Consider the following 13,666-nt stretch of genomic DNA (forward strand, 5'->3'; position numbering starts at 1 on the left):
GGCCCCATCTTGTCTGAGCAGCTGGCACACCAGACTCTCTCCTTGGAAAGGAACAGCGAGATCAACTGTTGCTGGACAACTGAGCATGCGCTTCTGTGGTCCCTCCTCCGAGCCTGAGGGTAATCTTCCCCAGGAGGAAGCAATAAGAATGAAAGCCATATTTCTCCTCCATGGCTAAATGTCCTCACCACTTTGAAGTCTTTTATTTGCATTTTATTCCACTGGGGAATTGGGGCCCCATTGGGTACTATAGTCTAAGGCATAAGTGAGACCCATTAGCCTGCTGGCCTCTCTGAGCTGTCCACGAAGTTAAAAGGCCGGGGTCCTGGAAAACTTCTGTATCTTCCCAGCATTTGTTCTAATTTTGTGATGCCCAGGGCATCTTAACTGATTTGTGTTATGGCAAAAAAAACCCAGACTCCTGCTCAGAGTAACGCTTTTAAATGCATAAAATAAAATGCATATAGTTACAAAACAAACCAACTATGTAGGAAAGTAGTTATCCCAGTATTTAAACACATAGTGGCACACCCTGAACATGGATGTAAGTGTGCTATTTTATCACTACATTAAATAACAAGGTTCAGTGGTGGGTCTCATGACTTCCAGAATTTTGCAGTAGCCACGAGCATAAATGATATGTTGAAATGTCTACCATGGCTACAAGGTAACATGAAAATATCAAAGCCACTGTCCTCCTGCTCTCAGGATGGTTTACAGTCTGTGGTCATAGCAAAGGAACTGCTGTCACCCAGGGGAATTTCAGGTGTAGTTTCCCCCAGGCAGTTTCACAGCCCCCTGGGCTGTATCCTCAGAAGCTGCAGCCCAGGTCTAGTGAGGCTGCAACCTGCAATTCTAAATCACGAGTACCTTCATCCCTGGCAGCACTGAATAGTCTTTGGCAGTAATGGGGGCTGGTTTAAATAATCTGGTTTAAAAGACAGAGGCCAAAATGCACCTCCCACTTGATGGGGCCAAGTTTTTGCCCTGGTAACCCCTAGACCTTGGCAGGTGTGGTACGCCAAGCCCTGAGTCATAGTTAAGAATGTGGCCTTGTTTACTTTCACCTGGAGGAACTACCTTGGAGCAGGTGATGGTGAAGAGACAGGTGGGCGGTGAGGACAGCTGTCATCTCGTCGTGGTCGGATGGATGTACTCATAAATACTGTTGCCCGTGAGCTCCACCTGCAGGGGTGTGAGGTACAGAAATGTCACCATCTCTCCAGGGTTGGCACCAGGGGAAAGTGCAGGGTGTGTCACATGCTCACACCCTGCTGGGGTCAGGACTGGAGTCTGCCCACGACCCACACCTGTGTCAAACGTGGAACCTTTGCTTCCCCACAGCCCAGCTCTGAACTGCCTTCCATGCCTGAGAAGCCAGATGGCCAGGCCTGAGCTCAGAGCCCAGGAGGCCCAAACACAAAGGAACGCCCTGGAGGGGCCTGGGCAGCGTCCTTCAGAGACAGCTCAAAATGGACTCCAACTCTCTGGGCTGTGTCCTGCACACCCACTCACATGCTGCCTGCCTGAGACAGCCACTACGGCCCTACTGTGCTCCCTCCCAGAGCCGCGTCCACTCCACCTCTCAGAGCTGACCAAGGGACCACGGGAGGCTCTACTCTGACAAAGCCCCTTTCTTCAGCAGCTCTGAACCGTATGCCTCAGGCACTGCCAGGCCTCTCTCACATTGCCAGAAATGTGTCTCTGGCCTTCCTGTGCAAATTCTACAGCTCTGGCCCAAGGGTGCGGCTGTGTCTCTGTGTGACCTGCAGGAGGGATTGGGGGCACTCCAGCCAGCCACATGACGTGGTGGTTATTTCCTGGGGTTGCTACCTCAACACCAGGGTAACGCCTCCTTCCAGACATGCCCCACAGGGGGACCCCATGGCAGCCCTCTAGCCATGTCTGTGTCGGCCTGGACCTGGCTCTGCAGGAATAGGTGGTTCCAGAAAAACCCCGCTACTGGGATATTTGCACAGAGGGCACTGGGGGTCCAGTTCCTGACTGCGAGCACCTTTAGAATGTTCTCCCAAGCACGGATGCCACTCAAAGATATGCTATTGAGTCCTGGAGACCTGCACCCGTTCACAGATGGGCAAAGGCACAGAAAGTTTCTGAAAGAGCCTCCAGGGCAGCCTCCTGAGCACTGGGGCGCAGTCCTGTTTTCAAGACTCCTATTAGTAGATTGGGAGTGACAGATAAGGACAGTTGTCAGTTTATCCCAGTATTGTTTGGAGGAGCATCAGGAAGAATGACGGTAATTTCAATGCAGCCAGTGAGAACCCCAAAGCCCCGCTGAAATAGTGCCCTTGGGAGGCAAAGGACCTTGAGTGGGTCGGAAGTGTCTTCACAGCCCTTCCCAAGGGAGGTGTGACCCTAGGGAGCACAAGGAGGCTGTGGCCATCCTGTGTCTGGCCAGGGCACATTTGGAGACTACCTGCTGTCACTCAGAGGGTCATCTACGAAGGGGCAGCCCTGCAGGTGCCATGTGCCAGGTCCCACAGCAGCATAAGGCCAGACAAGTGGCTCAGTGATAAGTTCTCCCGGGAGCCTCCAGGGCCCTCAGCCCTTCACTTGGAACCAAAGGGCCCTGGAGAGGTGAAGTAATGTATCCCGCTCCTCCCAGCCAGTTCTCCTAATCTGTCAAGATGTGGCAAACTGCCTTCTTTATTCAGAAGAGATTGTTTCTGGTCTGCTAAGTAATTTCATCCCCTCAGAAGGCTTGCATGGCTCCACTCTCGGCATTGTTCCTGGAGCATCTCCTTCAAATATGAGGCAAGCAGAGCACAGAGAGAATCCTGTTACAGACATCCCCCTGTCACCTCCTCACAGCCACCTCCCGAATCTGGGCCTCTGTAATCGACCTCAATGGAGATTGGCCCATGTGAAAAACGTTTATGTCATTTTGTTGTGAAGAGAGAGAGAGAGAGAGAAATGAACCTTCTTCTTTCAAGTCATTCCTGTTACCCCTTAAAAAGTTTTAAATAAACCAGCAACATTTAAGCCAGCCACATGAGACAGAGCTATGGGGCACATTACAGAGTGCTATCAAAATGTGGAGTTTCAAGCTAAACACTAAAGGAGCTGGATTTTAAAAATCATTATTTCAATGGCTTATTATATATGTGTTTATTTATATTTATTCTGGGGGCTGGAGGCTGAACCCAGGACCTCAAGCATGCTCGACAAGCACTGTGCCATTGAGGTCCAGCATATTTTAAAATAATTATAATAATAATAATGTTTTAGTATTGGCCTGTAATGGATACCCTTATCCATGTTTTAAGGGAAAAAAATTATCATTCTGGTTTGCCTGAAATTCTTTTTGAGAGTAAAAATAATACTTTGCGGGGCTGGGTTGTAGCTCAGTAGCAGAGCGCATGCCTAGCAAGTGTGAGGCCTTGGGATCAATCCTCAGCACCACATAGAAGTAAATACATAAAGATATTCTAACCATTTACAACAAAAATTTAAAAAATTTAAAAAAAATAGTACTTTATTAACGTCTCTTTTGAGAAACACCTTCAGGGACTTGCAGGAAAACTTGTATCTCTACTGATTAGGGGTGGGATTTGTGTTTTAATCCCCAAATTTTTTCATCTATTTCCAAAGTTCCTGTTCTCATCAGAGATTGGAGAACCAGGAGGGTCAAGAGGCAGGGAAGGAGGGCTTGATTTTCTGAGTTCTTGGGTCCATTATAAAACAGACAGGAAAACACTAAGACTGTCTAGGAAGTAAAACAGCCTTCAAATAAAGGAAATGTTTTTACAGAACAAATTCTGGAATGATAAAACAGTGCTGACCTTAACTCAAAATTATGGTTGGCATGTGTTTCCTGTATTTATTTATCTATTCATGCTTTTCAATGTCGGAAGAAATGTGACTACCTTGCAGGAAAAAAAATGTGTGTGTGTGTGTGTGTGTGTGTGTGTGTGTGTGTGTGTGTGTGTGTGTCTGTCTGTCTGTCTGTCTGTCTGGAGAAGGAGAGAAAGTTGTTGCCATAAAACTCCCTGGACTTGTACATCAGACTTATTAAAACAGAACTTCGATGTGATCCCTTATTATTTGTAGAACCCTGCTAACTACAAAATGAATGACTTTTCTACTAAGAGCTTTTTTATGTTTTGCTGAATAGCTTTTCCTCCTGCCAAGAAAACTGCCTATGATAAATACAACACTAAAAGGGTATATTCTCTGGGGAAGGGCAGAGTCACTCGGCACTGGGGAAATGCACATTACTCTGTTTTGGGTGTTTTGCTGAGTATGGTAAATTGAGCATTTAAAAATAAGATGGTTTGGGTTTCAGGGTTCAAGTTATGTCAACAAACATAAAACATCATCCTTTCTCTTTATTTCAAAAGTGAAAGAATTTGGTCTTGTGCCTCTAACCTACACAGTTGCTGTTTGTATGATTGTGTTTCTGGTATCAATCTTAAACATTACATTTTTCTTTATGTGTCTCATAAACAGTTATTTATTTTTTTAAAGAGAGAGAGAGAGGAGAGAGAGAGAGAGAGAGAATTTTTAATATTTATTTTTTAGTTCTCGGCGGACACAACATCTTTGTTGGTATGTGGTGCTGAGGATTGAACCTGGGCAGCATGCATGCCAGGCGAGCGCGCTACTGCTTGAGCCACATCCCCAGCCCATAAACAGTTATTTTATATGAAAATGTATACCAGTAACCTCAATGTTATATAACATGGAACTTTGGTAAGGAAATCTGAACCACAAGGATATTTAAAACTATATATAGCAGCTATACAGGGATTGTTTTTGCTTAAATATAAGTAAAATAATTACAATAATAAGAACAAAAAAGGAATCAAATCCGTTGGTAAATGTTCAGTGAATGTTATGGATAAGAGTGCTTCCCAGCACTACTTTTTCCAACATATTAAAATATGTCTGTATGTTTTTGTGCTGCAAACCTGACAGAATCCCCAGGTTGGATGCAACTTTTTCTAATGCTCGGCCTCTGGACTAGGTGGACAAACTAACTGTACTTTCTGCTTATCTCTGCTGTTTTTAATACCAAAGTTTAACAACAATGACCTCTTGTTTACTAGCTTAAGATTTAAAAAAAAATACACTGTCATAAGACGTAGTTTTTTAAAATTCCAATACTGGAATTAAAAAAAAAGTTTAATGAATCCTTTTTAAGCCTGGTGCAGCAGCACATGCCTTTAATCCCAGCTACTAGGGAGAATGAGGTAAGTTCGAGGGCAGACTGAGCAACTAAGCAAGACTTGCCTCAAAATAAAATAAACATGGTCTGGGGGTATAGCTTAGTGGTAGAGCACTTGCCTAGTATGGAAGAGACTCTGGTTCCATCTCCAGCATTTAAAAGGAAAAAAAAAAGGCTTTGGGTTTGAAAAATATAAAGAATCATTTCTACATCCTCAAATGTATAATTCAGGTATTTAGATAGTACAGATCAAAAACAGGACAAAACAGAACAATTCCCTTCTGCTGTGAATTTTCACACGATTATGGCTGAACTGACGGGGGAAGGTATGTTCCTGTGACCCTCTACCAAGGAGTGTAATCTTGACTTAACATGAACCTCACTTAATGAGATAATGTCACTGAGAGGAATTGAAAGTTCTAGGAACACAGATGAGCACCATGTAAATATAAGCTATTACTATAATTGCTATTCACCAGAAAACCTTTTAAAGCATTACTATGTCTACTGGGTAAAATTTTACTAATATTTTTGTGTGCATGCTGGGGATTGAACCCAGGGCCTGGCGCACGTTAGGCAAGAACTCTACTACTGAGTTCTATCCCCAGTCTGTAAGCCTATTTTATTAAGGTTTTTGGTTTGTTATATTTGTCCAATTCTTTGCTAATAATGAAAATAATCTAAAGGGTGCAAAACATTTTTTAAAAGAGTAGTTGGGTATTTGACATCCTATTCAATACTTTATTTTACTTTATTTTACAGAAAAAAAAATACACATTGCAATTCTACCTAGATTTCCTTCTGTGGAGTTAATCATGAACAGAAGGCAGATCTAAGAAAAAAAGTTTGTTGTTGCTTATTTAAACAGTGTGGAACACTCCCCAGCCCCTGACCAGGGGCTCACACTGGCATTAAAGTGTTTTTGTAGCTTCAGACGGAGGCTAACACAACTCCATCGAGAAATCAGAAAAAAAATCAGTTGCCCTACATGATCAACTTGACTTATCTTTTTTACAATTGTCCTTTCATAGGCAACAAAGAAACTAAAAGAATCTCTACAACTTGCTTAGAAAATGGTCATATCTGGACTTTCTTCCCTTTTAAAATAACGATACAAAGTTGTATTTTTGCATATGATGAAAAGGAAACATCATACTTTTATCTTGCTTTCATTTCCTCATGTGGAGTTAATCTTGACAGAAGGCTTAGTCATTACCTTTCAAATGTGTTGGTCATTCTTAATTATTGTGTTCATAATCAACAGAATCTTTTTCCTACATAAAAAGAATCTGTGTGGGGTGCAAGGTAGGCTGGTAGGCTGAGCTGCCTGAGTGACAGATTGCTTAAATTGTGCTCAGTACCTAAAGATGTGCCCACATATTCCAAGTGACCGAGCAACCCTAAGAGATGCCCACCAAAGGACTCTAGTTGCAAAATGTGTTTAATGATAGTGAGGCTTTCTGGCTTTTGTATAGCTCCCTATACTTCACAAATCACACAAAATAGTTATTCTGATCTGTTTCCCAGCATGATCTGAAAGAGAGACAGAGCAGGCATTACCATATTATTTAAAATATAACCCCAGGACATTAAATTCCTGGATATTTGAATTTATTTCCCATTTTGTTTTGACTGCTAGGGATCTCGGATATACATTTAATACTGAAAAAATAGTGCTCAAATTGATTTCTGTGATCATATGCAGAAATACAACTTTGTATCCTTGTTTTAAAAGGGAGGAAGGGCCAGTACTACCATTTTCTAAGAAAGTTGTAGATTCCTTTAGCTTCTTTGTTGCCTGTAGAGAAGACAATTGTAAAAAAAAATAAGTCAAGTTGATCATGCAGGGCAAATGGTTTTTTTCTGATTCCTCGATGAGGTTGTGTTAGCCTCCGTCTGCAGCTACAAAAACACTTTAATGCCAGTGTGAGCCCCTGATCAAAAATGTTTTGACAAATCATCTTAAAAGTATATGAAATGTTTTATCTTATTTGTGACAATATTGTAAGACTATCAAAAGTAAATTATAATTTTAAAAGGTAAATAATCCACAGATTAGGTCAGAAGTAGGAACCAGTCTAGGTGCAAGTAAATAATTCTGATTAATTCTAAAAAATGTAAAGTAATAAATTTCTTTTTTCTTTCCTTTCCATTTATTTGTGGAGGATTGGGGATGAAGGGTGGGCAGGACTTATTCAGCTAAGTACATTCTCTACCACTAAGCTGCTACAATCTCCAATCCCATAGAAATAGTCAATCTAATCTTCTCAAAACATTTCTCAGTCTGTACACATATTTATCCCTCGGTTCACATAGATGCAAGAGTCAAGCTTTGGAGGTTGGGGTTGTGTGTTTGCCTAGTATATGTGAGGCACTGGGTTCAATCCTCAGCACCACTTAAAAATAAAATAAAAATATTGTGCCACCTATAACTAAAAAATAAACATTAAAAAAAGAATCAAGCTTTGATAAACTATTTGGGATAGCAGGTCCCATAAGAGAAGAGAGAGTAAGAAACAACCTTCTAAACAATTTTAATATGCAATTCCCTTTAACAGACTTTGCATAGGAAACACATAAGCCCATTTGGATGTGGAGAAGGATGTGCATACATTGGAAGAGATGGCTGTAAGATAATGACAATTTTTTTTAATGTACTGGCAGAAAAAGAAAAGGAATACACCAAACTCAGGTTCCCAAATTTGGTAATTTTGTTTTTCAATGAGAAAAACTCAAGAAACATTAATAGGCATGTTCCATTTGGGCTTAACTGTGGGAGGAGGATGGACAGAAAAGGTCACTCATACGCCTTTCGGGAGCCCTTGTTCTGTCTCTGTCATTCATTGAAGTATGTCCTCACTTGTGATGAAAAGTCACACTGAGAGCTCACAACATAAAGGAACTATTAGTCCTGGCATGTATAAAAAATGTGACTTTTATCTCTCTGTTCCACACTTGTTAAATCAGAGATGTGAAAGGAAAACCCAGTCTGCTTCTCCCTGTCCGGGCCATCCACAGGCCCAGACAACAGCCGGACCCTCCACCCAACCCTCATCTGGCTGGGGGTCCACAAGCTGAGGTCATCTCTTCCTACTAAGGGAGGAATCCCCTTTTCAGAAGATAGTTTCACTTTTCCAGAAAAATGGGTAATATTTAAATGTTCTAAAGAAACCAGGACCTTGCAGTGCAAAACAGTAGTAAACTGAATTTTATGAGTTTCTATCACAAGCATATAAAATGCTTTACTGAAACAACCACTGAACTGGAAAAACTCAGGAAAAATGACCTTGAATTCCATGTGAACACTCATAAATCTACCCCTTCCCTTTCTGTCTCCCCAAAGCACATGCTGCATAAAATCCATGTTCTACAGCAGCTTCCTCTCACCTCACAGCAACACACAACACCATGTGCAGCCCAGCATGTGTGGACTGACTGGAGGTCCCCTGGGGAAGCTCTTTTCTGTGCCATCTAACATCACTACACAGCAGACAGGGCAGGGCATACATAGGACAGACTCAGAACTGGGCTGGCCACAGTGAAGACATAGTGGTCACAAGCCCCAAAGGAAAAAGAAAGGAAAAAGGTAAAAATGTGAAGAAGGAGAAGGAGAAGGAGAAGGAGAAGGAGAAGGAGAAAGAGAAGAAGAAGAAGAAGAAGAAGAAGAAGAAGAAGAAGAAGAAGAAGAAGAAGAAGAAGAAGAAGAAGAAGAAGAAGAAGAAGAAAACTGCATGGTCATCCTATTAAGAGAAATTTGGGGTTGGGGGTAGAGCTCAGTGGTAGAGCTTGTTCAATCCCCAGCACTGGGTGGGGGTGGGGGTATTTTGCAGTTATGAATAATGTTCATACACAAATGCAGACTCATTTTCAGGCTAGGCAAAGCTGTCACAATCTGCTACCATTTAATCGAATATTTTGATTGTACATAAAATTAGGCCATACCTACCTGGGACAAACCTAAATGTACAGAAGCCGTCTCGGATATATACATGATTTTGCCATCAGATGCTACCACAAAAACAAATCCATCCAAAGTCTGAAAAAGAAAACGTATCAGGGTAAGAGATGTTAGTTCTACACCAGCATTAAATCTAGAAATTTTGCTGTCACTGGGCTGGAGGTGAAGTGGGAGGAAGGCATAAAGATCAGTGGTGAAGTGTTCACCAGCATCCATGAGCCCAGAACTGGGGGAAAAAATCAATGCATATTTGTTAAATTCAAAAAAGAAGCCAGGGCCATGAGGACCACAGGTGACAATACTAAAGGTTTATTTCCCAAGCCAGGCTCTGAAATGCTTTTAAAGCACTTTAAAAACAACCTTACATCCACATCACAAAAATCATGTGAAACATTTGGGAATTCCTATCATGCTCAGTTTAAATGTAGTAGCTTTATTGTTTGGAGTTATTTTAGCACTTAGCACAAATCTGGAGTTCTATGGTACTTAGGGGAACATCCACTACTATATACACCATTTAAGTCATAATTGGCAGTCATTTATACCACTAGGACATACTCTTTATTTGCTACAATATTCTAGTTACCCATAAGTACCATTTGAATAATAAATTCCAACCACTGCCGCTCCCCAGAAAATAAAACAAAATACCAGACAAAGTCTATAGAATTAACTATTTCAACTTTGTAAGAGATTGAATAACTTTTGCCAAATTCAAGGAGAAAAAGTATCTTCCAAACAAATTAAAACTACTCAAATGAAATTCTGATTTTTACCTAAGCCCTCTAAAAATAAGATAAAACTATAAGAGATAATTAAGACAAATAAAAAGGTAATGATTATTTTTCTGTGTCAAAGACTAAATTTTTGAAAAAGGAAACTGTACTTTATTTACTCATTCATATTTTAGATCCAGATACAAAGAAAAGCAATAAAGTTTGTGAAAGACCCATACAATCCGCAGTGCAACTCCCATAAAAAAAAATTCCAAATCAATTTCTGGCCACAAATTCTATTTTTACAGCATGTAATTGAAACCAGATTACCTTTGGGTTTTCTACCCCCCCTTGGAGGTGGGCTATAAAGAATGTAGCAGAAATTAAACTTGAAAGATATCCTTACATTCTGCTGTCTCAAATACCGTTTGCTGCAAAAATTCTTTGCTAACTAAATTATCACTACCTTTCCCTGTGCTGGTTTGAGACCAGCAACTTGATTATGTCTTACTTTCAGGTTTCTAACTCAGCTACAACACATTTTCCTAACAGAATCTGGGATGTTTCAGAAAAATAAACTATAAAGCAATTTCTAAAGTTACAGACACTTTGGTGTATTTTGCATAGTTGCTAAACTCTAAAACCATTATAGATACATTTAACAAAACAGATCTCTTGCAACATCTAGGAAAACAAATAAAAGTGAAGAAATTATCATAATTAAATTCTAAACGTTGCCAGCAGTAGCTTAAAAAATAATATTCTTAATGGAAAACATGGAGTGTGCTTTCCTAGCTTCAATTACCTAATTCACTTACATGTATAATAACTGCAAAGACAGCCATCCACACACCACTCAGGAATTAATTAAATGTAAGACCTCTGGAAGTGTTGACTTTGCCCACCAGACTTTCTCTGAAGTTCCCCTGCAAGCACTTAGTTGTCCCTGATATTAGTGTCACTTATAATGTGGACAGTATGAAACACGGAAAACATCCAGAGCAAAGCTGGAAGGGGGGGCAGCCGGCGAGCCAAGAGTGTGTGGGCCAGGCTCCCAGAGAGCGTTACCTGGCCGGCTGCTATGCCACCGCAGTTCTCTCTAGTTGTCAAAGTTCCGGGTTTCAAATATTCCCCCATTCCCTTCTCCCTCGCACATGTATTTTCAAAAAATTTCAAATAATTCCCAGGCATTTGGGGCAAAAGTTTTGAAAAGATCTGGTTTTTCAAAATGCAGAGCTCAGTGGCCGACTTGCAGATCTAAGTCACAATGCCCTGCAGCCAACATCCTACCCTCCCCCCTCCGCTTTTAATGGAAACACAAAATAGAGGAAATGCAAAATAGGTCTGGGTAAGCATTCTTCTATGGGGGGCGAGGTGGTGGTGGTGGTGAATGAATCAGGCCATTGATGAGGCTCTGTAAAGGACATTGCTGTCCTCTGCTAGCGCCAGATACTGACTTGGAAGTGGACGCTGGTGCCCCGGTTACCCATCCCAAATTCACCGCCGGGGTGCCTATCAGCGCTTCTGTACTGCAGGGATAGAAAGCTGAGGTCCTGGCAGCATAGCAGTCTGGGACCAAAAGGCCAGGGACTGGAAGCGCAAAACGCCTGACCCCAAACCAAGCGACCAAGATGGGTGGTGATACCAGATGCTAAAGTAAACTTTTGAAAAGAAACATGGTCTGTAATAAACTCTGCATTAGTGCCAACTGTTGCTGCTTCATTATTGATGCTGTCCTTTCATTTACGCATTCCTGCGTGGGCGCGCGCGTGTGCGCGCACACACACACACACACACACACACACACACACTCACACTTGCTAAACGCTACCACATTGTGGCTCAATGCTTCCTGAACGATGCTTCTCTGGCTCCAGAGCCTGGCCCGGTGTCTGGGACAAACGGAAGTAAGGTTGAAATGATTTAACCACGTTCAGGGGCGCCTTTCCGCCTAGGTCTGGGTGAGCTAGAAACTCCTGGGGCGCTGGGAGGGACAGGGATGCAGGCTGGGGCTGGGGCTGAGGCTGTACCGGACAGGCTAAGCATCCACGCTTGGGTTTTGACCCTCCCGGGCGGGAGCCACCCACCCCTGGGAATTCTTCAGCTTGGGGGCTGCCTGTGGATTTGTGCCGCAGGGTCGGAAGGGAGCCCCCGCCCAGGCGACTGGTGGCGGCAGCACTCCTCCTCCGGCGCGGTGGTTCTACCTGCAGCAAGTGCGATCCCAGCTCCTTGGCGACACTGTCCAGGGGCCCGGTGCGACTGGGCTGTCCCCATGCATCTCCTAAACCTGGACAAGGAAATGAAACAACCTGTAAACGGCCGCGTTCAGCAAGAGGTGGTGGCGCCACGCAGAGCGCTCAGAGCCTGAGCTCCCTGAGCTCCTCGAGGCTGGAGCGTGCCCCTGCTTCTCCTCTGCCCAGCATGCTGCAGCCTGTGCCCTCGCAGCCGCCCCTTTGCCCTCGGTTTAAAACAAAATGACCTGAGGAGGAATTCCCTTCGAGGGCTCCAGCAGAGTGCCCCTGCGCTCACTGAGCCAAGCAGGTGGAAGGCTCCCTCGGGTCGCCCAAGTGCTCTAGGCCCTGAAATTGCCGTTTTATTTGAAATGCCACAAAGTAATCTAATCTGCTTTGAAATTGGCCATCCTCGTAGCCGAACGGGGATATCGATTTGACCTGTAAATATTCTCCTAAGGACCTTCTCTTCCTCCCTTTCCAGGTGTCGCCTGCAATTCTGCTTTTTCCCAAAGACAGAGAGCCTCAGATGGAAAGGCCCCGCGGTCCAGGGGCAGCTTTTCCCATATTAAAAAAAAAAAAAAAAGAAAAAGAAAATTTCCCTCCCCTCCACGTTATCCCATAGTCTTCTCGGCTCTCACTGGCTTCCCGGAAGAGCTGTCCCCCTTCCAAACTCAGGAAGGTTTACCTGGGGGTTTCCGGGGAACACGCTCCATATCTGCCATCGGCGGGCGCGGGACGGGCCCAGAGCCGGGAGAGCCCAGGGTAGGCTCGAAGGTAAAGGAGAGGGGGCGGTTCTCGCACAATCAGGAGCCCCCCAGTCCCTGTGCTTTTTAACTGCCTCATCCCCAGAACCTCCTGCTCTTCCCCACCACCTCCCCTACAGCCACCAGTGGTGCAGAAAATGCATCAGGGGAATGGGGGCCCTGCGCATCCGAGTCCTCTTTCCCTGCATGCTCGGACCAGCCGCTGTGACTGGGAGACTCCAGGCTTGCCTCTACCAACTCCAGAGGAAGCCAGAAAGCTCCTGAGGAGGCCGCGTAAGGAAGGATAGAAGAACCTTTAAATTTCCCCAGAATCCTTCCGTTATGGGGACCCTCCGGTTAGCACCTCGGCCTCCGCACCAGGAGACAGAGGCAGGTGACTGCAGTCTCCACTTGCGCCCTAGCCTCCTTAACCTCCCTCTTAGAGAATATGCCCTCGGGCTTTCTCCCTACTCCAGGAGCTCCCATTTGGGATCCGACCCCTTCAGGGTTTACACGTCCTCCCGGAAACCGTGGGCCGGCCCCAGATCACGCCCTTGAGTGCGGGACTCTAGGTCAGGAGTCGGCTGAACTAGGCGAGAAGCGCTGGGCCAAAAACCTGGTCAGCTGCAGTGGATCCAGTGTGGTTCCCTAGGCGGCAAGTCCTCTCTAAACCGGTAGCCTGGCATGAATTCCCGGAGAGTCGCTGCGCTGGCACCATGGGTCTCCTCTCTGATCCTGTGGGAGTCCAGGGCATCGTGGCTTCTAGAGGCCTCCACCCAGGAGGCTGAAAACGCAGCTTGAGGCCCAGGACTTTGGCTTTTAGATCT

At 44.1% G+C, this 13,666-nt stretch overlaps 1 long non-coding RNA gene across 1 annotated transcript; it reads right to left on the reverse strand.

The window, feature by feature from the left end:
- Positions 1-474: 474 nt before the first annotated feature.
- On the reverse strand, positions 475-12,147 carry LOC144372561 (uncharacterized). Its single transcript, XR_013432535.1, has 3 exons — positions 12,067-12,147; positions 9,135-9,224; positions 475-1,185 (listed from the first exon to the last, which is right to left on the reverse strand). It is a non-coding gene; the product is annotated as an uncharacterized LOC144372561 (long non-coding RNA).
- Positions 12,148-13,666: the final 1,519 nt, after the last annotated feature.

The sequence above is a fragment of the Ictidomys tridecemlineatus genome, unplaced genomic scaffold (assembly GCF_052094955.1).
Source record: "Ictidomys tridecemlineatus isolate mIctTri1 unplaced genomic scaffold, mIctTri1.hap1 Scaffold_1304, whole genome shotgun sequence".
Lineage (NCBI taxonomy): Eukaryota > Metazoa > Chordata > Mammalia > Rodentia > Sciuridae > Ictidomys > Ictidomys tridecemlineatus.